This window comes from Malus sylvestris, chromosome 2 (genome assembly GCF_916048215.2).
Source record: "Malus sylvestris chromosome 2, drMalSylv7.2, whole genome shotgun sequence".
In the NCBI taxonomy this organism is placed as follows: domain Eukaryota; kingdom Viridiplantae; phylum Streptophyta; class Magnoliopsida; order Rosales; family Rosaceae; genus Malus; species Malus sylvestris.
Window position 1 is genome coordinate 5,698,252 of NC_062261.1, and position 24,955 is coordinate 5,723,206.

General features: G+C 35.0%; 1 long non-coding RNA gene and 2 pseudogenes across 2 annotated transcripts; all 3 read right to left on the reverse strand.

The window, feature by feature from the left end:
* Nucleotides 1-24,955, reverse strand: part of LOC126605504 (cyclic nucleotide-gated ion channel 1-like) — a 95,849-nt pseudogene that overhangs the window by 44,969 nt on the left and 25,925 nt on the right.
* Nucleotides 6,299-8,322, reverse strand: LOC126605570 (uncharacterized). 2 transcript variants are annotated; one of them, XR_007616989.1, is made up of 4 exons: nt 8,053-8,322; nt 7,631-7,704; nt 6,713-7,532; nt 6,299-6,516 (listed from the first exon to the last, which is right to left on the reverse strand). It is a non-coding gene; the product is annotated as an uncharacterized LOC126605570 (long non-coding RNA). The 2 variants fall into 2 exon arrangements; XR_007616988.1 differs by lacking the exon at nt 6,299-6,516 and having other exon boundaries at nt 6,613-7,532.
* On the reverse strand, nt 9,731-21,672 carry LOC126605496 (cyclic nucleotide-gated ion channel 1-like; annotated as a pseudogene).

Sequence of the window (24,955 nt, forward strand, 5' to 3'; positions counted from 1 at the left end):
TCGAACGGTTGATATAAAATCAGCTTTTTTTTTATTACCGTTGCAAATCGGATGGTTCTTATTAAAGAACCGTTGGGATCGAACGGACCGTGGGAAGCCACGTGGCTTCCCAACGGTAACTGGGATGTCTGAGCGCGCGGGCCCTCCCCCTGAAATCCTGTCGGGCGACGCGCCCCCACTCGCGAGTGAGGGGCACGCGCCTGACACAAAAAAAATAAAAAACAAGGCCGAACCAGCCCTGGCGTCAGCGTGACGTCACAAGGCTCAGGGACCAGGCCTGTCAATTTTCCACGGGCCTGCAACTCGAGCTCCCACCCTCACTCGGGCCCTTCACCGCTGGACCTCCTCCCACCGGCCCTCAGGCCCTTTCCTGGAGCCTGTCCCCCGAGCAACAAGGATGGCTGGAGTTGCTTTAAGGATGCTTTGAATTTTCAAAGTCTCTTTGTGAAAGTCTGGACTCAATGCAAGAAGGCTAGTGAGGTTATTGGCAGAATATATTAAAGATAATATCGGTTGTTTTGATATTGTTTTTTGGAGTATATCCAGGAAAATGTTTTATTGGATTGGTGATCATGTAGGCCTGGCTATAAATACAAAGTTGTAGATAATGGAAAAGTCCCTCCAATTCAACACACAAATTGTCCTGTGCAAACCCTCGCTCTACGCAAAACCTCTCAACAACCTTGAGATTTTTGTTTTCCCTTTTCGCCAACACATCTTCAGTTTGGATAAACAACATTGTGAAGGTAACCGGCAAACATCTTCAGTTTGGATAAACAGCATTGTTGCCGTAGAATCAGCCGACCGTGAAACACCTTCAATTTGGATAAACAGCATTGCGACAAGGCCGACTGGTTATCTATCCAAGTCTCGGTCGAGAAGAATTTTGGAATCTTTATTGGCAGATGTCATCTCATTAGTCTTCTCAACGAAGTGAGGTGTTACAAGTTACTACATTCGGCACATTGAAAGTCGAATTTGATATCGAACTTCACAAAACTAGCAACCTTGTCTTTAAGCTCTAGAACCCGAATGCCAAAACATGTTCCTTCCTCGGCCACAGTCGCGAGATTCAAAAGTTAGCAGCGCACCCAACGCAACATCAACATATTTTACTCCTCGGCCGACGAGTTGGCACACCTACATACAACCGAAGGACGTAGTTAGCTCACTAGTTACTCGGCCTGCGCGCCACGTAGGCTTGGTAGTTTTTAGGGTCAACAGTACTTAATCGAGAGAAATTTTTTATTGTGATTGAAATACAATGTTAAATCACGTATTTTTATATAAGTAATGAGAAATTATATTTTTAAGTTATTAATTTTTTAACGTATATATCTCATTATTTGTATAATGACACATAATATATCACCTTATGTACCGATCAAATTGAAAAATCTATTCTCAATGAGGAGCACCCAAAATACCTTGGAGTGGTCCATTGCAAATAAGACAACTGCTAAAGTTTAAGTTTTACTTGTCATTTTCTAAAACAGGTATAAAATTATAATTTTGCCCTTCTTTTGTCAATAATGTGTATCAAGAGTGAGGGAAAAAATATAAAAAAAAGGCCAAAAGGTTGACTAGGAGGGTTCTCTTAATAGTATACTTGCATTTACCTACACACTTTGTGTGTATGAACACATATTTTTAGAAAAAATGAGAAGGAGATAGGGGGAGAGAGAGAACGTGGGGGAGTGAGAGGTTTAACAAAAAATCATTATGTGGAGATCTTACGGATTTCAATATTTCAACCGTTATTCGTGTATCGTGCGATCAAAAATTATTGAATTTTTATTATTTTAAATTAAACACAATTAGTGTTTTATCAAAACTGACCGTACAATACACGATGAACATATGAGATGTGGGATCTATCCCCACATAATGAATCCAGAGGAGATACTCTTCTACTTCATTGAAATTCCGCTGACAGTCTGTCATTTCAGACCTCCATTTAAATGAGTAGGATTCTCTCCCTTCCTATTTTTATCCATTTCCCTTTCCTTCACTTACAAATTGTTTTTTGTCTTCTTCTGGCTATTAAAAATTAACATAAAATGTTGACGTGACTTAACTGTAATCATTCAAATATAAAATGAGGGAAGAGGAGAGAGACTAAGAGTGGAGAAAATCCTACCCCCAATAAAATGGATCGTCTCCCATCTTTCGAGATAACACAGCCAAGTGCACTAATAGAGTCTTTGTGAGACAAGACGTCAGCATAATGATGCGGAACAGCACCCCACGTAGGGATGGGTGAGCGGGTAACCGCAGTTATTTATCCATAACTGTTTATATTCATATCCGCATAACCGTTTACCCGTTGGGTAATTGCATAAACGGTTATACACATACCCATAACTGTTTATAAACGGTTAACCATACTCATAACCGTATACTCATTTAACCATAACCGTTTACCCATTTAATCATAACAATTTACACGTTTATCCTTTTTTTCACCCATTTACCCATTTTTTCACCCGTTTACATGTTTTTTTTTTAACAACTTGAAAATTAAAAAAATTAAAAATTGTCATAATTTTCGTTTTCTGACAATTAAACACCGTTATATGTACATTTTAGCATGCATTTCTCTATTTTAATCATTTAAGTCCTCATACAATTCCAATAATTGAAATAATAGTTTACAAACGATATTTTTCTGCTACACTTAAGCAAGTCTTTAATTTCAAGACCGATTACAAACCAAAATTTCAAGAATTCCGAAATAATTTTGGAATTTTGGGACAAACCGGGAATCCCAAAATTGCTTACTATAACTCAACCATCGATCCATTCTACAGAAGTTTATCTGGTGGATACCACCATACTAGTAAAATGACAAATACATTGATCATTCGATATTGCAGAAAGCATTTTTTTTAGTACATTGCCAGGTAATATACCAGACAACACAAAGCATCAAACTTCTTCCAGCCTTAGAAACATATAAACAAGGGGGGGGGGGGAATATCAGATACGAATTTAACCACAGAACTTCGATGTTAAATTAAATGGGTATAACCAATCCATTGTCTATAATTTTTTTTAAATTTTTTTTACATATATTAAATTAAATGGGTAAATGAATATCCGTTATAACCGCGGATAATACCCATAATCAATGAATACCCGTTATAACTGTGGGTAATACCTATAACCGCCTATTTAAATTTTATGGATAAAAGGTTATACCCATAACCATTTGTTTGTCTAAACGGTTACCATAACCGTAACCGTAAACTTTAAATGGACAGGTAATTACGGTTACACAAACTCATAGGTATTTTGCCTATCCCTAACCCCACTAGTGTGATGGACAACACGACAAGATTTATTTGAATTGCACGATTTTACGTGAAAAGTTGAGATTATTTGCTCTGTAGTTCACGTGCAGGCTTCGAACACTTCCAATCCATAAAGAAATATTATATGAAATATATCAATACTATTATTAAGAGAACACACCCTATCAAATTTTTTGCCCGCTTTTTCCAAATTTACCCCTTACTTTTGATTACACAATGTTGGTATGAGGAGGGTAAAACAATCATATCCCTTTTTTTTTCCTATTTTGCCCAATTTTTATATACAATATTTACATAAAGAAGACAAAATAGTAATTTTGTATCAAAATATTTACATAAGATAAAAATATGCCCTTATTAAGAAAATTTGTTTCACTATCATTTTTACATACATGTAAGTGAAATTATGATTTTTTTTAATAGTTTGAATGAACTAAAACGGTTAAGCTTGAGGAAAACATGAAAGAAGGTGAACGGTTGTTCACACACACAAAGTGTGTGCTTTATGTGAATGTTTATAATATATTAACATAAAATAGTCTAGGTCAAATTCCATATTATATGTAAAATGTAATATGTGTTGTCATAGTTTTTAATAAAAAAATTAACTCACCTTTTGAAAGTTGCGTTGCAGCTCCAAAGGATACTTCGTACAAGCGCGGGTACTCATATTCGCCAATTATTGCTGACGCAGGGGCAGGCTGGGCCCCAACGCACATGCTGCCCTGAGAAGGTTGAAAGGTTGAGGGACTTAGATTGTCTTTCCCTCCTCACTTTTTGTTTTATTATTTTTATAAAAAAATTAAAATAAAATATTAACGTGGTTTAATTATGATTATTGAAATAGGAGGGTATGAGAAGTGGATGGATGGGGGAGGGCAAGACAAATCATTCAACTTGTAAATCTTTTAGCCATTAAACTTTTGAAAATCTTGGTCGAAATATTATAGCATGACTAATCATTCAATTTGTAAATCTTTTAACCATTCATATAGATCAAACAAATACATGATTATCATAAAAATTTACTTGTTACCTAAATCGTTAATTAATTTGACACATATTCATGAATCATCGCTTTTTAAATTGAAAGATTAAATACAGTTATCAAGTTAAATTACAACCTTAACCACACCACAACCACCACTCACTCTTTTACATTTTTTTCCCGAAGATGGATTGTCTGCCCTCCCCATCTCATACTCTTCCCATCCCCTACTATTTTATGTGGTCACGGTTAAGCCACGTAAACATTTTCTCATACAAATAAGAGGGGATGGAAATAGTATAGGATGGGAAGGGCAGACAATCCATCTCCTTTTTTTCTCACACAAGTTAGTACTTTTACAGTTGGACATAGCTATATGTATGTCCTATTGCTACATATACACTACTATCGATCAACTCATTGGGATGACCATCAAAGAGCATTCATTGAATATTTTCGTCTGCACCGACATAAAGAGATTCTGCGATTTCAATTGAAGTGGGGGCCTCCTTCTCCACTAAAACTAATGATGGGTAGGCATATGTAGTGGTGAAGCCATAAATTTTTGGGAGGAGGGGCGAAATATAAAAAGGTAAGAGGTCGCATAAATGTAGATAACTAAATCCCTTTAGATATATAGTAGATAATATTAATGTCGATAATAATTTATAAATACAAACAAATTACAATTGTTATTGGCAACATTTCATGTTGTGAAAATGTCGCATAATAGACTCACTATCAATAAAAGCACAAATATATCTCTCAATTTAAACAACCATGCTATCCTTCAACTATTGAGCTCCTATTTTGTTATGCAATGGTGTTTTCACAACAGTTATAGTAGAAAATGCTCTTTCCATTGAAGCAGTTGCAACCGGTAACTCCAAAACCAATGTAAAAAGCTTATATACTAACTTATAGTTTTCACAACTCTCGAAATTCACAAAAAATATCACTATGTTTTTTAATGATGAAAAAGTACTATGCAGCGTCATAATTGCTTATGAGGTGAAATCTAGTTTCACCACATTACAAAGTCCCAAAATATACCACGTGGGTTTAATTTTAAACCAAAATGCTATATGGTTCTTCATATTCTTATCAATCTCGGCTTCTCCGAAAAGCTTAGCTTCCCTCTGTTTTACCTATAAAAAATCATTGGAAACTCGTAACTTTCTTTTTGCTTGTCGATTTGACAAAAGGTTTTCGCCTACGGATTTAGTGAGTCGAGCCAAACAAGTTTAGGTAAAGGATTTGGAAATGCAATTAGGTTTGGAATTTTATTTTTTTAATTCGGGAATTTATATAAACTAGACTTTAATCTCATGTTTCAAGTGTTCTTGACTTCAATTGTGTCATTTGGAGGTTCAATCAAGATGAAAGGGCCAGCTTGGAGGAATTCAGGTAAGCTATAAGCTTATATATTGTTGTTGTCAAGTTTTGGAGAGGAATTCAGGTAAGCTATGAAAGCCTTTGAAGCTGGGCAGTGGCTTGGCTTGAAGGTTGGAACTTGGAGGGGAACGGCGAAGGCGCGAAGAGGGAATCTGGGCAATGGCTTGAAGGTTGTCGTATCTTCTTGAGCTAGTTTGTGGGGGCTCCAATAAGGTTAATTTGGACGAGTGGTCTCCTCTCCATATGTCAGTCTTATTTATTTATGTTTTTCAATTAATACAAACGACACCGTTCTACTTAAGGGGGTTTTCTTTTATGTCCAATACGACGCCGTTTGGCTTGGGGTTTTCAGAAAACTGAACTGTCGCGCGCAGCACCTGCTCAACAGCAGCATAAAACAGGGGTTCATTTCCGGTGAGAGGAGGGGCGGATACTTGCTCCTGGGCTTCATTTCCGACGAGGGAAGGGGCGGTCGCCACTCCTTGCCCCTATGTAGCTTCGTCATTGGGCATACGTATTATAACAAAAGTTGATTAATACCGTCACGCATGATATTACAGTCACACAAAACTATTTTTCTATAATATGAAGCATAAGGGAATTATAAAACCAATTTGAACTTGATACTTTTAAGATGTTATTCGCAGATCAACTGTTGTCAGTGTTTTACGGAAATGGAAATTAAAATAAATACTCATGATCCTGTAGCATGATATCTAGTCTTCTCTGTTCGGTAATATGCTTACCTGTTTTTTCTGTCTTGAAACTTGCAAGGGTAACAAGTGTGCCAAAGCCAATCATAATTGCAACTTTTGTTGCCTGGTTAGAAAAATGGGAGCACAAAAAACGAAAAAAATTAGATATAAAGTTCGGAACTTTTTAGAGTCGGTTTAATAATTATCTAGTAGAAAAAAATAGTTATCCAACGAGCATTAAAACTTTAAACTTTTTAAGGTTACAAAACATCAACATATAACTATAATTTCATGGATTTGATTAGGAGAAAACATATAACCTGCCCAATTGGCCCCCCAAAAGTTGCAGCCTCCTCTGATGAAACTGCAATGTGTGTTCAGTCAGTGAGCACTAGTTCGCGCTTTTTCACGGAACTACGTAAGCCGTAGCGCGTTAGCGTCCGTACTTTTCCTCTATCTATGGGCGAGACTCTATCCAGATCTATGGATCTCCCCAACGTTTAAGCGAGACCCCATAAAAATCTACCACTTGTTGGGCGACGCTTTCTTTTCTATGAGCACCTCACCGTTGAATGATGAACTTTGCCAATCTTCACCTCCGACCCGACCAGGGGAGAGCATGGTCAAGATGGAACTTCAGCTTCCTATCTTAGTTCCATACTTGTAGATCCTCCAGCTTGCAATATGTCCACAAATGTAGGTTCCCACAAATGTCTACAATTCTTGCAGTCTTCTTTTAATGACATAAAGTATGACCTGCACATGACCGGTGTCTGCCCAAGATGCACGTATATGTGGATTTTGTGTCATGGCGCGTATACGATCAACACATCCTTCAGGAGCTACCTTGCGCAACTGTACATGAAAAGAAGAAAAATGGAAAGGCACAGAGATGAGATAAAAATTAAGAAAGATGAAGGTGAGCTGAATCAATTGTGGGATGTAAAAAAATATTGCCTGCAAAACAGGTTCACCAGATCCACCGGACTCCTCATCCTCGCTATCGTCGTCACTATCACTGTCCTCACTATCCATATTAGAGTCATCATCTGCGGCTTTGGCTGGCACTAGTTCGCGCTTTTTTCCGGAAATGTTGGGTACTTTAAATATTCCAAGAGAGTTCCAAGCAGCTTTCTCTGCCTGCAGAACCACATGTTTATGTTTTCACCATCAATATTGAATTGGTAAAAGAAATTAGATAAATAAATCAGTCAGACAAACAAAAAGATAAAGCCCACCTGAGTCCCTGCAACGAAATACACGGTATGGATGAACTCTGTCCGAACCAATCCTATCTCGCACAATATCAAAGCTGTAAAAAGAAATTCACTTTTAGCGGTGAACTGGAAACCTATAACTCTCTTGGAAAGATTGAAACTTTAATTATTAACTATAACCATTACCCGCAAATTAAGTATAAAACTGGAACTTCAAAACATAATTCAATATTACGACTTACGAGTACAATGCGATCATTTCCAAAAAGAAGAAATTGTAATTATCAACACAAGCTACAGCTAAGATTAGTTCAATTAAGTTATACTAAGTTCAGCTAATCATGCTCCAATAATTCAAACCCACAATCCAAAATTCAAACTTTATGCTTTTCTTGCACTTTCTATGCAAACCAAAGAGAAGAATTCATAAAATTCAGAGCAACCTTAAACAAGGCCAACCGATATGGAAGGCATGGAGAGAATTGTAAGCTGAAGGGTCACACTGGAGCTCTTCACCCTCCTCCAGCTTGTCCACTCCCGGTTGCCATACCTTCGCTGGCATCGACGGTCCCGAAGAGGAAGAAGACGCATCTCCTTTCTATAAGCCCTAAACGAAAATTCAACTCAATTCAATCAAATCTATTGGGGAAAAGATAAAACCCTAAATTTACTAAAAAAATAAATAATAAACGGAGAAGGTATGGGAACTTGGAGCTGACCTTGGCCTTTCTTTTGGCTTTCTAAGGGTTCTTGATGCTTCTGACCATTTCTGATTCTTCAGTTTTTTTTTTTCAGAAACAGAGACCCTGACGAAGGAAAGAGGAGAAAGCAAAACAGAAGAGGGTTTTGGTGGGGCTAGGGTTTTAGCTTATTGGGCTCCAGCCTTTTGTGATAATAATAATATGCTATTTTTTTTATCAGCCCCCCAAAAAAAAATACACTACACTTTAGTGCAATGGGCTTATTTGTTTTCCCACAAACGACATTTAGTGAGTTTAATAGTTAATTTAATGAGTTCAATAGTTAGTTGTTTGGAGAAAAGAAATTTATTAGCGATTAAATCAGCACCATGGTGAATAGGCATGAGCTTGTTTTCATTTGTTTATTGGCACTCAAAAACAATCATCATGCGATTCTTAGAGTAACCATGCATGGGATTGTGTTTGATTTCAAATCATAACCCTATTTTGACGTGGATAGTACTATTCACATTTTTTCTTACCTCTCGCACACCCTGGTTAATTTTTTACAATTGATCTTATTTTGACATGGATAGTACTATATACACTTTTTTTTACCTCTCATACACCCTTTACGATTGATCTTTTGCAGTTTATTGATTCGACAGCCGAAAATTGAGAGGGGTGTGAGGAGTAAAAATCGGAGTATGAATAGCATTATCCTTCGACTTTTGATACAACTTTGGGAACTAGAGTGCAAGGGTAACTGTTGAGATTAGGGATGACATTTTCCTACCTGTTAAAATCATTTCACCCAGGTACACAGTCGTTTGGGGAGGATTTATAAATGGGTATTTGGGTATGAGACAAATATGGAGAAACCGAAACTTCTTATGTGATCTTGAATATCTTTATGGCGATAGGGATACCGTAACCATGAATGCCAGCCAGTTGTGCACCCGGCCCTAGCTATAGCTTGCATGTTGGTGCTCTACCCTTATGCTACAACGTAAGAATCTAAATTACGTATTAATAGAATCATCTTTGTCAACCAAAAGATGGTGAAAATACCATTTAGTTTTCTATCACAGCAAAAAGTTAAAGGTAATAACGTAATTTCACAAAACAAAATTTGCTGTTTTTTATTTAAGTCTCACATACAGATGATTTTAACATCTCTAAATTTAGAAATTAAAAATAAAACATCTCTCCTCCTCACCCCACTCCCAAGTTCACTTTCACTCTCTTCCTCACTCCTTCAATTTTAAAAACAAAAAAGAAATTTCACACACACACACTGTGTGTAGGCATATACTAGTTTGATTATTTCTTTGTGGTTATCGCCTACAACATTAATACCAGCACCACTATTCACATTATGCTACAAATATTAATGAACATAAACACCAGTTCCACCACTCCATGTTCAATTTGAAGAAGATGGTCCAAAATTTGAGCTTTTAATTCATACATAATATCGTTCTCATGAACGTCAATTACACACTTTTCATACCACAAAAACCAAAACGCAAGATACACCACGAAATTGAAGGGAAACCAAAGCCAAAAGAGATTAAAGCAATATAAAGAGGAACCAAAGCATGCAATACCAACTCAAAACACACACACACAAAACAAAAGCGATACCAGCTCAAAATACATATTAGTCCCAGCCAGTTGATCTCTTAGCTCTTTTGAGTGGTGGCGTCACCAGACTACATGTATGGAAGGAAGACGCTGCAAAACACTCCACTTGTCCCAACCAGTTGATCTCTTAGCTTTTTGCGTGGTAGCGGCGCCAGGCTACTTGTATGGAAGAAGCTGCAAAACACTCCACCTGAGAGTGAGGAAGATCCCTTCTAAAGTGCAACCAAAACTTAGCGACTACAGACTTCAAGTCGTTTGCCGTGATTGAAAATGCTTCAACTTTTGATTGGGACACAAGGGTTGTAGTGCAAATAGGCAACTCAGAAAATGTGGCAGATTTCAATGCCCAAATTACAAGTTGTTCTCCATAGAAATCATTTTTCTCAAGGCATTTGCATACATTTGTTGCACCTTTAGTAGTGGTGTAGGTCAAAGTAGTGCCTCGCCAAATGAACAACATCTTCCGCAACGGTTCACCTTCCCTAATAATATACACATCCGCATTATAAATCACCGGTTTTAGACGCTCAGATATTGCTTTCAACCCTTTTTCATCTATACTTCCAATAATTGGAACCTGCATACCAATGTTCAATTATATAAAATTAGTTATGCATGACGTATATTATCTTTATTGACTGTTAAATTCAAAATTTTCTAGTTACATACTTTCTTTAGTGAATCCACGCAGTGACAGGGCATGATAAGTGTTTGTTCTATTAAGGCCGGATATGTTTTTTCCTTCTTCTTTCTCAATATCCGCCGCTCGGCTGCTTTTTGGTACCACTGCATGTTTAGTAACTCTATAAAGCGATTTCATGATGAGTTCATTAAATCCAAAAACATACGTACGTGCATTAATACACAAAAAAAAAAAATTGCATGGAGGAGCTTTAAGCTGAATTAATGACAAAAATTTTGCTTAAAAAACTACTGATCACGGCACTAACCTGCACCCTCGAATTGAGATATACTAAAAATAGTATCACGCCACTTATAGAGATCACAGCAGAAAAAATGATTTGGGCCGTGTCGAAACTGGTCTCAAGGTTTGAACCAAAAGAACTGCAAAAAAATGAAATGGAGGGCAATATATTAATTACTGATTCCGTTCTTTTAGAAAACTGGCATAAATTTTTTATAGAATTTAACTGCAAGGAGACAAATTATGAGAATACAACATAAATATTTCTAGGTGATCAAACATGAAAAGTCATACAAATACAAACCTAAGATTTCGCAAACCCCACCAAAAACACTGCAACATCTTTCTTGGAAGATATTTTGACGTTGACAGATTAGATTGGAGAGCAGACACATATATACCATACTTCGATGTCCTATTACATGGAGATTCTTCAGAGCATGAGCATGATAGTTTTAAACTTGGGATATTGATCCGCCCATTGTATGTCTGACTAGTAGGACCACAATAGAAACTATAGATGTGATAATCACATATTTGTCCATGTTTACAGATATAGTCCTGCCAACATATTATCTTTCGATCCACAGCAAAAAAGTACCACAAGGATCCGTAAAGCTGAAGGACAAACACGACAATATAGTTAATAAATAATCAATGTTTCTGAAAAGTATTGAAAAAAGATAAAAGATAATGAAATGAAAGCACCACACCCCTCAAACAAGATGGCCCTTAAAGAAGAAGTAAACATGCTCTTACTCCTGTTCAGTATTGTCATATGTTTTCCCTTTGTTTATTCAAAACCATATGAGAAGTTAATTGTACCTATTATTAGGAGTGCTCAAGCACTAACCAGTTAATATGTTAATATGATACTAACCATATATTTAAGTCCGCTACACAATGTCATCTCATTATCTAGCTGACTCATAATTTAGGTCAATTCAAAGATCAAGCTTGCAAAAGTTATCTAAATCGGACATCTTTTCACTATTTGCATTGTTATTGTGAAAGTTTTCCTTCTTTGGATGTTGATTTAAAAAAAATTATTGGTTAAGATTATGAGATGACGTTGTTGGTTACTAACCGGGTGATGCTTGGGCATTGCTATATCTATTGTTAGAGAATAGAGTCTCACATTGAAGATTTAAAAAGATAATTTACAATTTATATAAGAAATGTTCAATGCTACTAGCACAAACGCTTTTAGTGGAAAAACTCCGCACCTAGTGGTATGTGGTTACGTGGAGAACAATATTAGTAAATATGTTGGTGGTGACCATGCTAGTTTAGAAGGTTTATCATATTTACACTCATATATCTCAACAATAAGATTTCAACAAAATTTAGATTTTTCACCCAAATATCCGAAATAATGAAGATTTGAACTTACATGAGAAGCAATGATGAATGGAAGGAAGTCTAATATAGCTTTAAGGAATCTTCTTGGTACGGTCTCTATGTTAGCACGCCGATCAAGCCATTTGTAGTGGTTATAAGCCCTCAGTATATACTGGAATGGAATTACTGAAACAAGCTTAGAATTATCGAAGTATGTATACCTTCCAATGAGCAACAGTGCCTGGAGACATTTGAATAAACAGTTATATTGGTCTATTAGCTAACCAATGTTAATAAATTAATTTAATTACGGCTTTTTAGCCAAAACGATCCCTAAGATTTGCCTAACTTTTTATTTTTGTCCATGAGATTTAAAATCAATAGAAGTAGTCTCTGAGTTTGTCCACCACCATCAAAAGTACTCTCAATTTTTGTCAAATCATTTTGGCCCATTGTTTATTAAATTGAAGGTATTTTTGTCATTATGGTCTTTATTTAACATAATTTCTCACTAAAGGATTAAAATAATTGATAGTGGACAAACTTGAAGACCATTCTATTGATTTCAAATCTCAATGACCAAAGTGAAAGGTTATACAAATCTCAAAGATTATTTTGGCTAAAAATCCTTTACTGAATAATCTATCTAATGTGTGTCAAAGTTTTAAGTCTCATCCTAGACCCACAAGGCAAACGCTACCTTACAACCATAAATAGGTAGCAAAATGACAAACTTATATGAATGTACGTGTTATCCATTGTGTGGCTTAACCAAACGCCTCTTCCTTTTACTGTAAAAATATATCGTTTTACTGAAGAAAAAAAATGAACGTAATAAATATGGTCATTTTGTTTTGCAATCCCTAATCAACCTAATTATTACAATGAAGCCTTATTTATTTAAATAGTTTGGTTGAGGTCCGTAGCATTATTTAAAAAATTTAACTCATGCATTTATACATTCAATTTTTCACAAATTATGAAATTTAAACAAATTCAAATAATACTTTACAATGTAACAATTACTTAAAAATCAATAATAGATTAATATTGTTTTCACATAGTTTTAGCACAAAAATAATGTACCCATATAATTATTAATATAGTTTAAGAAATAATTATTCATATATTTTAAAACATAAAATAAATACATATAATTAGCATAAGTACATTCACACAAAAAAAAGGGTTCATATTAAAATTCAAAATTTTGGGCCCAAATTAAAACTAAAAAGAAAAATTGTTCAAATAAAAAAAAAGATACAAATTATAAAAAGAAATATATGAAAAATACTAAAAAGATATATTTGAAAATGATTAATAAGTTTTTTATTTTTAAAATTGACATATAATGACTTGTAAATAATATAATTAATATTCAAATAATAACATGAAAAATAGTCAAGGGGCCTTGATCCTAAAAAATATAGCAATATTGATTATAATAGGCTGTTTTGTTGGTGTGGGACAAGAATTACGTTATTCTATATTCAATAAAGTTAAAAGAGGCTAAGCCCACCCTCCCTTCCTTAATGTAGATAATATATTTTGTTCAATAAAAAGTTAAATGGAGGAAACGACATTTAATAAAGAAAAATGATTAGAGAATTAGTAATTTAAGGGTTAATAAATTATTTGTTGCCGTCAAATTCCGAAAGCAAATGTTTTGGACTTTTTAGGTTGTTCGGATCAACTTAACTTTCATTTGGCGTGTCAATTTTGGGCCCGAAACTAGGGCAAACTATGTAATTGACATTTAAATTTATTAATACATTAATGCTAGAGATTTCGAACAAAAACTAAAACTAATAAAGTCTGACTCAAACAACATTAGTAACTAGAGATCAGATATTAATTTTTCTCAAATAAAATCAAAGTATCACGCACGCATGCATGCAGTTAACTGTGAAATTTAATTACTTGCAAGAGATCACCTTCTCTTAAGGTCTTACCTGTAGAAAGGGAAGAGCAACCCAAATGCGACCTAAAATGGCTAAGAACCTTATTGGTTTCTTGTGGATGAAATTACGAACTGTTGTAACAAGACGATCGTCAATAGATTTTGCATAGGCCCATGTAGAAGATTTGGCACTACGTTCGGTGTGAAATCTCTTCAGAAAAACAACGATGTCCATGTAATAAAAAAGATCCCCGATTGATCGTAAAGCCAAAAATATCCACATCAACTGTAGGTCCCACAAGAAGCAAGCGTCTTTCTCGACAACGAACGGAATATAGCAGATCAAGGGATCAACAAAGAGAGAAAATGCTGATGATACTACAAAGATAATATCCCAGGTTGGAAAGAATATTTTTGATTGATGACGTTGTGGCCCAATTTTTGGACATTTTTCAGTGGTTATGCTTCTGTGTCCTCCATCTAAAGTATTACTGCTCTGACCTAGATCACTGTACACGACACAATAAACATATTATCCCAACATTTTCCCGCTATAAAAAAGAAATATACAACATATATAAATAGTATTCTAAAAATCTTCACCTAATGTTGTCTCGATTAATTTATAAGAATTTAAAAATTAGAGTTATTGAGAAATAGACTCTTGAATGAAACTCCTAGTTTTAAAACAAAAACCACATAAATTAAAACATTCAAAAAAGAAGAAAACAAAAACCGAACCAAATCAAATATATATATATATATATTTTTTCAAGACCAATATTAAGCCCAATTTCCAAATCCACATGTGTTGAAACCCTAACTTCAAACCAAAACTCGGGTGCCCTGTTCACAGACAGTGGACTGACAAAAATGCCCTGTTCAGACATGTGTTTCTCTATTTTTACTGTTTTTAGCTCTGTTTATAGGTTTTGGTTTTAGATTTGCAGATTATTTCGAATTTTAGAATATCTTATTCGAATTTGGGTTTTTGTTAAATTTTCAGGTACATTTGACCCTGAACTCCATTCTGAGTCAATGTGCAGCTACTTCAGTCCTTTGTTTAAGTCTATAATTGAGTAGAACCAATGTCGAGCATCAATGGTGAAGATGATCTCGATGAATGAGAGGAGTTTTTAGCAATATTAGATTATCGATTGTTATTCCTTGAAGTCCATGCTCGACCTACAATAAGATTTTTTCTTAATTCATCTAATTTTTAAGTTTTCAATCATTTTAATGGATAGTTTGGTATTTCGGTGGGTTTGATCTTTGATTTCAAATCTGTGATTTTGTCAAATTCTTTTTTATCCTCAATTTCTAATGACGTTTAGGGTTTAATGAAGATCCTCGAATGAGATTGGTTAAGACCAAAAAAATGGTATGTGTCATACTTTCCCTTATCTATTCTTTTACTTGTATACGGAGTTTTGTTTGCGTAGTTTGGCAGATTAATTTTTGGTTCAACTTTCAATTTGATGTCACTGCCTCATTTTGTTTGAATTATGAGTTCTTATAAGACCAACTGAAAAAATTGTGACTTTTGAGTTCTTATAAAGACTAACTGAAAAATGGTGCAAGAAGAGACAATTAGAGTTCATCTCTTTCATTATTATTATTTTTCGTTTCATTTAGGACGAATTATGGTGTATTTGTGGCTGTGAAGTTTAATATTAAGTTGATTACATTTACAAGCCATGAGATAGTTTTTGCCTATTCTGCCACTTGGTTTTTGAGCTGCACAAAATTATACTTTAATGAAATTAACAGTCAACCCATGCATTAAATGATGGACTGCTTATTATTTTGAGTTAATTATATTCAACCAATTGAGGCTGACTAACGGTTTTGATCATCAATTATTGATGTGCCACTTTTCTAATTGGATATGTTGTATATATGCATGACCTGATGGTATTCTATTATATTACTTTTCTGCAAAAATTGTTTTCTGTGTTGGTTCTAAATGATTTGCTAGATGCTATTTTGATTTCAGTTGTTTTTCTTTCTTCTACTAATCTTTTTCTATATATTTGATTTATAGGCCTCTTGAATTTTGAATTGTGATTGGAAATTGAAGTCCGCACATGGAGTATAGGTAAAATCACTACTTTTCTTATTACTTTTCCTTTACATGTCTTTTGATTCTGAGATTGACTCTATAGTAAATTTCCGGCACTTAACACATACTTCAGTGTATAGAAGAAAGCCAATGTTTTTCTTTTAGGTATAAGAACCAAATACGTTATATATATCTTCTATGAATGTTTTTTTTTAACTTTTAATTGTTTAGTTTAACAGCTGTTTGGATCCTTAAAAATATTCTTCGTTCAAATGTATTTTTGGACGAATAATTAAATCAATATAGATTCTGTTATCTTTTGCTTTATCGGTTTTACTTATTTGAATCAAATGCAAATTCTAATATTATATTATTAAGCCCTGGAATTAGAATAGATTTTTATCAATGGTTATTTTCGAAAGTTACTTACATTAACAACTATTTTTTTCAAATTGTAACAGTGATAAAAAAAACCAAAACAAAAATGCTGTGAATTGATGAACAACAAAATTTTTAGGTACTAATCACTGTACATGTGTAAATTCAATTGTAAATAGGATTGTAAGACCTATCGTTAAACACCTAATATGGTTGTGCATATGCATAAAACTTTGTACGTGTTTTTTACGCTTTTAAATCCTGCAGTAACTCGCGGCCACTAATAGTATATTTAAAAAGCCTTATTAACTACAAAACCTAGCGTCGAGTGCATACTCGCAATGAAGAACGCCGCAACCGAGCCGCTTCAAAACGAGCATCGCCTCCAGCCAAGCAACCACCTCTCAGCGAGCATTGCCTTTTTCGTGATGATTTTGTTAAATGCTTGAATCAGCATTTAACAAGACTCTCTAGCTGAGCAGCCTCTAGCCGAGCAGCCTCGCAACGTGTGCTACCTTTAGCTGAGTATTGCTTCACGTTAAGCATCGTCTCATGACGAGTACAAGTTCTGGACGACATCTAGTCACTTCGGCCCACACATGGATTGGATTTGAAGTCTCCAACCAAAAGACTCTCTTAACTAAAGACTTGGGGGACTCCTGTTATACCATATATTGGGCCTCAGTATTTGGGCTTCATTACTTAGCCCATGATTCATGTAAGAGGGGAGGAAACCCTTATTCTATAAAAGGGCTCCCTCACACTCACTTAAGGAGGAGGGGAAACAGACAGAGGGGAAATAGGAGAGCAAACATAATAGCAAAGAGAGCAAACACTGCCTCTATAGCCTCCATGTATATTCAACATTAATTTACATAGTGAAACGGAATCAACACCAGTGTGGACGTAGCCTCAACTTGAGGTGAATCACGATATATCTTTGTGTTCTTGTGCGATTGTGTGATTCACGGTCGGATTTACGTTGGTCCAAGATTGACCCGATTTTGTGCATCAACAAAAATAAACTTCAAATTTTTACAAAAAACTAGAATTTATAAATTAATATACATCAATTCTCTTGTTTGGATTCATATTCAAGCCTTATTAACTACAAACCCTAACTTTATGTTTGGATAAAGAAAATAAACTTCAAATTTCTACAAAAGCTAGAATTTATAAATTGATATATATCAATTCTCTTGTTTGGATTCATAATCACAAAAAATTAAAATTTCCACATGGAACAAAAACTTGAAATTTGAGACCTTTAATTCCTAAGTTTAAATTTCATGTAAATAAATATTAGTTTTCAAATTTCTTTGATTGAGAATTAAAAATAACAAATTCCATTTTTGAAATTTCATTATTCTTTTAAGTTAACAAAACAAAAAAATTCATAAATTTTAAAAAATAAAATTATATAATTTCAACTTCTGTCATTTTACCTTAATAATTTTAAATTTCCTATCGTTTTCTCTCCTTTCTGCCAGAAGAAAACATCTTCTCTGCCTCTGCTTTATTATTTTATTTCTCCCAACAGCCCCATCTTCCTACTTTCTTTTTTTTCCTCTTCTTTCTTCTCTCCTTCTCGCGCCCTTCTACCAACGCCACGGCTGAATCATTCTCCAGTTCAGCCTCCAGTCTCCATTGCCAACGGAAGTAATTAAAATCTCTATTCGATCGTTCGGCCTCTCCGCCTCTCCGTGCTCCAGTTTGGCGTTTTGGTCTTTGATTTTAGGTTAATCAAATTTTATTGTATTTTTGTTTCTTGATTTGTATTGATTACTTTTCTGAATTACTTGTATTTACTGCAATTTGGAATTCGCAGTGTGATGTACATCACATATTATGCAATGAAGAGCCACTATGGATGAGTTCATGCCGTCCGCTTTAGTATAAAGGACCGTGGAAGAGGACATCACTGCATTTTTATGAATTGGAGTTTTATGCTGTGCTTTTCGATTATCTATGCATTGGTTCTCAGAATTTGAGTTCGAGTTATTGTATTTTTTGAATTGAGTCAGAGGTCTGAAAATATTATTGAGAGACTTGGTGCTGCTTTTATCAGGGGATTGGGTTTTGATGAATTGGCAATTGGGTTTTAAATACATGACCTTGGTTTTCAACTACTCAGTATTACGGTGTGGTAATATTATTCTTCACTTGTAAATCAAAGATCCTAGGTTCGTATATCGTATATGGTAAATTCAATACCAAATTAAGTTGTTCATTGTATGTCTTAGTCGAACTCCTATTCTTTTAATGTAAAATATATCGTTTTACTAAAAAAAACACTTGAGTTTTCAGTTTTTTTTAAACAATTTTCAGATTTTATAAATAAAGAATCGAATTGTACTTTCGGTTTGATTTTCTAGTTTGGCAAAAAACTCAACCGAATGAAACCTAACCCACCTTGATACTTTTATATATAATTTGTATATTTAAGAAAGAACACCTAGATTTGCCTATACCCCAGACTGAATCAAAACGTGAATTTTTTTTTATTATGATCGGAACACATGTGATACACAACATATACTTATATAAGTGGTGAGAAATTTTATTGTTGTAGTTCTTAACTTTTTATAATGACAAATGATGTACCATCTAAAATTCCAATCACACTAAATAATTCCTTCAAAACATGCTCGCAAGCTGGCTGAATTGTTTTCCAAGTCAAAGTAGGATTATGAGTCATTCAAGTCAAACTTATAATAATTTATGTATAATTAAAGAAAAAGAATTGTTTAGAATTTAGAGTTTTTCTAGTTATAAGAGCTCTAGTTGAGTAGGATTAGACTTGATTTGGAAGAACTTTTTTACAAGGTTCTAAAAAACGTTAGGCGCTAGTCGGGCGGCGGGCTAGCGCCTAGCGCCTAGGCGGGCGCCTAGGTGGGCGCCTAGGCGGCCTAGGCGGATTTAAGTAAATTTTTTGTATATCTTGTAAATAAGTGCATATTGACACCTAAAAAAAACTATACTTGTATGGATAATAAAATAATGATAAAATGCAAATTAGGTACACTATTTCCATAAGTATTGGATGAACTTGTAGTAAATTCATCATTTGCAAATTAGATACATCATTTCCATAAGTATATCACCATGAAACCAAAAAAGAAAAAAGCACACAATTAATAAAAAATAAAAAATAAAAAAAACCTCCTAGGACCGCCTAACCTGCCTAGCCGCCCAGCCCGCCTAGACCGCCTAGGCGCCGCCTAGCCCCCAACCCGAGTTTTCCTCCCGATTTGCCCAAAAACAACTCGGTTGCTAGGCGCCCAGCGCCTAGGCGGCCGCCTAGGCCGTTTTTTAGAACACTGTTTTTTTATTGTGATGGAAACACGGATGATACATCACATTTTTTTATGTAAATGGTGAAAAAAATTATTTTTTAAATTATTAACATTTTAACACACAATCTCATAATTTGTATAATGACTAGTGGTGTCCCACTTCATGTGTCGGTCACACTGAAAAATTTCTCGTGGTTTGGATTTGGAATGGATAAGTAATTGTTTAAGATATTCTTCTTTCAACTTATAAGAATTTTGCATAATTAAAGAAAGAAAACAATAAATAATCTTAAAAGTTACAGAATTAAACATCCGAACCTTAGGGTTACGATGGAGTCCGCCATAACTGAAGTTCATATGATACCTCTATATCTTGTGGTAACGAAGCTTAGGAGCGAGCTACCTTGCTAAAGTTCTACAAGTACCACACAATAGCTAGCTTGGTAAAGTTCTATAAGTACCACAAAATAAAATCAAAAGTACTATTACACTTATTATCTATTTGTATTATCTCTTTAATAGAAATAAAGTCCACCAATGCATGCGGATCCATCTCTATTAGAGATATGTTACAAATAATAGAACAAATAGATGCTAAAAATAGCATTTTCATAAAATCAATGATTAGTTCGCCAATAAAAATGTTATTCTTACCAACTAGTTGTACCATCTCTCCACAAGAGATGAGATCTGCGTTAGCAGACCCTGCTCCTATTAGAGAGATGTTATAAATAAATGATAAGGGTAGCAGTTGTCAAAATATGCATGTGCATGGCAAACTAATAGTTAGATACACCAATAGAGAGACAAGTACTGAAGCCCTACTAACCTGAGACTTCAAGTGCTGAAGCAGTGATGGAGTCCTCATTCCAAACTCTTGGCAACAGTGATGGAGTCCTCAGTCCGAACCCTGGGAAAACCCCTCCATGAATAAGATCATATATATGCCAAACATATGAATAACAGTAACCCTCCCCTCCCCTCTCATTTAACAATATTCTTCTTTCAACTTAATATAATTATGTCATTTTTCTGATAAATAAAGAAAAAGAAAGAAAACAAGAAGTGATCTTACAGTTACAGACTTAAAAAAAACCAACCTTATAGTTTCAATGGAGTCCGCCATAACTCAAGTTCAAATGATACTATATCCTTTGCTAACACAATTTAGGATCGACCTAGTTTGTTAAAATTTTGGGCGGAAATTTTCCAGAACACGGTGAGTTACAAAAACGCATCCAAAATTCACGAAATTCACAACCTAGCCTAATTTGAGGGTGTAGATTCAGGACATCACCTTGGTTTGGCCAAAAAGTGGTTGGAAAATCTCGAAGTTGGCCGGAGAACTCTCGGTCTGAATTTCGGAATTTCGAACCCACAGGTTATTCGACACTGAGCCTAGGGATGCTGGTGCGTCGAATGGTGGCTTCAAAATATTCCAAATCGACGACGCTTGGTTGGAAAATCAGCGGTTTCTCTCTGCAACTCGCCGGAGTTCAGCAGTGGAATTCTCCTTTGATCTGTGTCAAAACTCGCCATTTTCAACCAACCAAACAGGAAATTTAAACTAGTCAATGAAATGCAACGATTCGAGGTGATTAAAAGCTTACATTAGCCGGAAAAACGACGGAAACTGGTCGGAAAGTTCGAGCGCGACTGAGTTCGTGGTTCTCGGGTTTTGGGTCCGAGTTTGCGAATACGGAAGTCATGGCTGTGTTGTGTTTGAGGAGCCGATTGCCATGGTGGTGGTTTGGAGGCTCGATTGGTCGGAGGCGGTTTTGCCTCTGCGTTACAGAGAGAAGGGAGAGTGGGAGTGACTGCAGAAGCGAGCTTTCTTCTAAAGAATGATTCCTTAAATACAAAATACTTGGGTACTCAATTGAGAGAAACTTTTTATTGTGATGAAACGCAGGTGTTAAATTACGTGTTTTTATATAAGTGATAGAAAATTATAATTTTTAAGTTATTAGTTTTTTAACACAAGCATCTCATCATCTATATAATGTACCATTTTATATACCGATGAAATTGAAAAATCTCTTATCAATGAGGAGCACCCAAAATATCTTGAAGTGGTCCATTGCAAATAAGACAGCTGTTAAAGTTTAAGCTTTACTTGTCATTTTGTTAAAATGTATAAAATTACTATTTTGCCTCTCTTTCGTCATTAATGTATATCAAAAGTATCTCATCATTTATATAATGTACCACTTTATATACCGATCAAATTGAAAAATCTCTTCTCAATGAGGAGCACCCAAAATATCTTGAAGTGGTCCATTGCAAATAAGACAATTGTTAAAGTTTAAGCTTTACTTGTTATTTTGTCAAAATGTATAAAATTACTATTTTACCTATTTTTCGTAAATAATGTATATCAAAAGTAAGAGTAAAATAAAAAAAAAATTTTGAGAGGAGGATTCTCTTAATAGTATATAAGTATATATAACAATAATATTATTTGTTTAAAAAATAAAAGTTACAACCCACTAAAAAAAGTTTTTTTTAAAAAAAAAAATTAAAAGATTAATGCTACACATACTGCTTAAACGTTACAAATGGTGATAACAGTAGCATTTTCAAATTTAAGAATGAAATGCCGCAGGAACTCGCTCCAAAAACGAGCGTCGCCGTACTCTCCACCCACATATGCCCTTTTTTTTTTAAAACGGTAAATTATATAGTAGCCCTTCAGGTATGAGCTCTATTACAATCTTATATAATATCTTTAAAACATTTCACTTTCATACCTCACGTACTATTTTATTTCAAAATAATACATCCGTTAGATTTTTCATCTATTGGTCTGTTAAATGCTGACGTAGGTGTCACATTTGTGCTGATGTGGCTGCCACGTGGCAATTTTTTTTTAATTCATACATTAAAAATATTATAATATTAACCCTATTAAAAATTAAAAAAAAAAACAAAAAAACCCAAACCCAAAAATCCTTTCCCGAGTCTCTCTCGGATCTCTCACTCTCTCAGGTCACTCTTCTCTTTCATTCTTTCACTCTCTATCTCTCCCTCATACTCTTTCCCCAACAGTACACTCATGCACACACCCATCTACACACCCAGCCCCACCTCCCCTACAACCCTCGACCCATAACCCTCATTTCGGGTCTGAGCTCTTCAACATCGACGACGATCGCAAAGGAGTGTCGAGAAAGTTCGATGTCGAAGTGAGAGATGAGGAGAAGAATGAAGGTGGAGACGAAGGTGATGTTTTGGATTTGGATACGGATGCAGATGCGGAGTTCAAGACGATGAGGGAGTTGATAAATTTGGAATGAGAGAAGAATAAGGGTGCAGGTAGGGATTTGAAGGACATTGTAGGGACATTTTGGGGGATGACGTCGGTTTTGAGCAGGAAGGTGAGGCAATGGCGGTGGAAGCAAAAGATGAAGAAGGTTGAGAACGAGGGTTTAGTGGCGGAGAAGCGGCGTGAGACCCAGTCAGATGTCAATGGACGAGCCTCGGGATTCTTGGGATAGGTATTTGAGTCTGAGAGCCGCCCAGCCAAGGCTGACTTGGATGGTTTCGATTGTGGAAGAAAACTGGGAGGGAGATGGGATGGGAGGTGAGGTGAAAGGAGTGGAGGAGAAGTGGGTTGGGGAAGATAAGTTTTAGGTTTTTTTTTAATAAATACTTTTTTAAAATTAATTATTTTTACATTCATAAAAAAATATTATTTTTACCACGTGGTACAAATATGGCAGCCACGTCAGCTTTTAACGGAATAATGGATGGAAAATCTAACAGATATATTATTTTGAAATAAAATAGTACGTGAGGTATGAAAGTGAAATGTTTTAAAGATGTTGTATGAAGTTGTAATAGATTTCAAACCTGAGAGGCTACTATGTAATTTATCATATAAAAAATCAATAGTGAAGATAGTCCTGTCACTATCACACAATTCACAACTGAATCTTGTCCCCCTCACATAATTGCATACCTAAAAAAATCAATACTCTTTTAGGGTAATATTAAAAAGATCAAATATTTAAACTAAATTTTATAAACTGAAATTTATAAATGTTGATGATTAGATTATTACTTAACTTTTAATTAACATGTTTATTTTTTGGGTGTGCTATCTACACACTATTTTTTACTTCTCCCACACCCCTTGTTAATTTCTGTCATTTGATCTTCTTCAATTCATCCGATTAGACGACCGAAAATTAAAATGGTGTGAAGGAAGTAAAAAATGGTGTGTGGATATCACATCCCTTATTTTTTTAAGGAACTTTAATGAAAAGCTCTTGGTGCTGTTTACTTTAATGAAAACCCATATTTTTATACTAAAAAGTTAATCCTGGTACTATTTACTATAACTTTTATTTTATCCTTATCGTTAAAACTCAAAGTTTTCAAGTTTTTCATTAATTTTTCTTATTTTCTATAAGTAATATATCATTTGATTTAAAATTTTAATTTAAAAATATAATCTTTCGAACATTAACCTATCTAAAAAACTGGTGTTAGCTTTAGTGCTCGTTTGGACATTTTTAAAAAATGATTGAAACGCTTTTACAAATAATGTTCTTGGATTCCAAAAGCTTTCTATAAGAATCACTAGTTATGTGCTTCTTCCATAAAACACTTTAAGTGTTTTTCCATAATTTATTAACATTTTTACTAAAGATTGTTTCCAAAAAAAAATTTCCAATGAAAGCACTTTCAATCATTTATTAGCATTTTATATGGTTGACATCGTTCTATTAAAATAGCCCAAAAGGTCGGGATAATTAGCCGGGGTGCTGTCCTTTCCAACTTCACGAAGCCGCCGTTAACGACCTCTCAGAGTGGGCCTTCAAGCAGTTCCTTGCCGAGTTCTCCACCCCGGGCGCCACTCATCTGCAGTCATTCGTCGAACAATTTATCGTGTTCCATATGGCTATACAGAGAGAGAGGCAGATGGAAGTTGAGGAATTCACCGCTCTAAAGCCGAGTACGAAGTCGTGGTAGGGCATCATCTGTGGTTGTTGGGTAATCTGGCGTATTGGCTGATGACTGGAGGCACCACTCGGCTCTTCACTTCCTCCAAATTGAATTCTGTTAATGCTCTTCCCCAGCCCAATACCTAAAATCACAGTCAGCCCCAATTT